We start from the raw sequence: 1,551 nt of genomic DNA, 5'->3' as shown, positions 1-1,551 counted from the left end.
ATGCTTGGGCGAGCTGATCCCGCATCAAGTCGACGGGTCTAGGCATTCTTGGGCGCAGATCCCGCATCGTCTCGTCGCGTCTGGGCGCAAACACGTCGCGTCTCGTTGCGTCTTCAGAAGTCGTCGCTAACAGCACCTTTGGTTGCCACTGGTGGTTAGGCTGGTTGGTTGCGCAAACCCTATAGGAGGGTGGCATGCTGGTGGGCGTTTTTGCCCGGATAGGCACTAGAATGTGCAGATTTTGGGCGTTTTTGCCTGGATAGGCTAAGGAATGGGCATGCTTTGGGCGTTTTTGCCCGGATAGGCACCGGAATGCTTGGCCTTGGCTTGTCCTAGCAAGGCATTGCTGGGTTGGGCTCCCTTGGCCTTTTGGGCGCCTTGGACGATGTCTTGCGAAGACCATGGGCACAAGGCCATGGCATATGGTGAGGAAAGGACCACGGTTGCCAAGGTTAGGCACCGGAATGCTTGGCCTTGGCTTGCCCTAGCAGGGCATTGCTGGGTTGGGCTCCCTTGGCCTTTTGGGCGCCTTGGACGATGTCTTGCGAAGACCATGGGCACAAGGCCATGGCATATGGTGAGGAAAGGACCACGGTTGCCAAGGTTAGGCACCGGAATGCTTGGCCTTGGCTTGCCAAAGCAGGGCATTGCTGGGTTGGGCTCCCTTGGCCTTCCGGGCGCCTTGGACACTGTCTTGGGAAGACCATGGGCACAAGGCCATGGCATATGGTGGGGAATGGACCACGGTTGCCAAGGCTAGGCATATAGAGAGGAATCGCATTTTTGCCCGGATAGGCACCGGAATGCTTGGCCTTGGCTTGCCATAGCAGGGCATTGCTGGGTTGGGCTCCCTTGGCCTTCCGGGGGCCTTGGACGCTGTCTTGGGAAGACCATGGGCACAAGGCCATGGCATATAGTGAGGAATGGACCACGGTTGGCAAGGCTAGGCATATAGAGAGGAATGGACCACGGTTGCCAAGGTTGCGCAAGTTTTGGGCATTTTTTGCCCGGATATGCCCAAGTATGCCCCGATAGGCCCGTTACGCCCCGGTATGAACGCGTATGCCCGGATAGACTCGGTATGCCTTGGGATACATGCGTATGCCCCGATAGGCTTGGTACGCCCCGATATGCGCACGTGTGCCCCAGTAGGGCTCGGTATGCCCCGGTATGTACGCGTGTGCCCCGATAGGCCCGGTATGCCCCGATATGCACACGTGTGCCCCAATAGGGGTCGGTATGCCCCGGTAGGTACGCGTGTGCCCCGTAATGCACGTTTCGCAGATCTCCCCGCATGTCCCGCCCCTATATGTAATACTTACTTACTTACTTACTTTCTTTCTTGCTTGCTTGCTTGCTTGCAATGGTTGGGAGTGCCCGGCATGCCCCGCTGCAGAGACCAAGGGCGCAATGACTTGGCACCGCGGATGCCGGGACTCCGGCACTTCCCGTGGCACTGATGGTTGGTTCCAAAGACAAAAGGCCGTGCAAGGCCACCGCACCGCGGATGATTTTGCTCGTGCTGGCGCCGTTGTGTGGCCAAAGAACATG

This window comes from Tasmannia lanceolata, unplaced genomic scaffold (genome assembly GCF_043159265.1).
Source record: "Tasmannia lanceolata isolate RefF3 unplaced genomic scaffold, GAP_Taslan_0.1 ptg000118l, whole genome shotgun sequence".
NCBI classification, from domain to species: Eukaryota; Viridiplantae; Streptophyta; class Magnoliopsida; order Canellales; family Winteraceae; genus Tasmannia; species Tasmannia lanceolata.
This window is presented reverse-complemented; position numbering follows the sequence as displayed.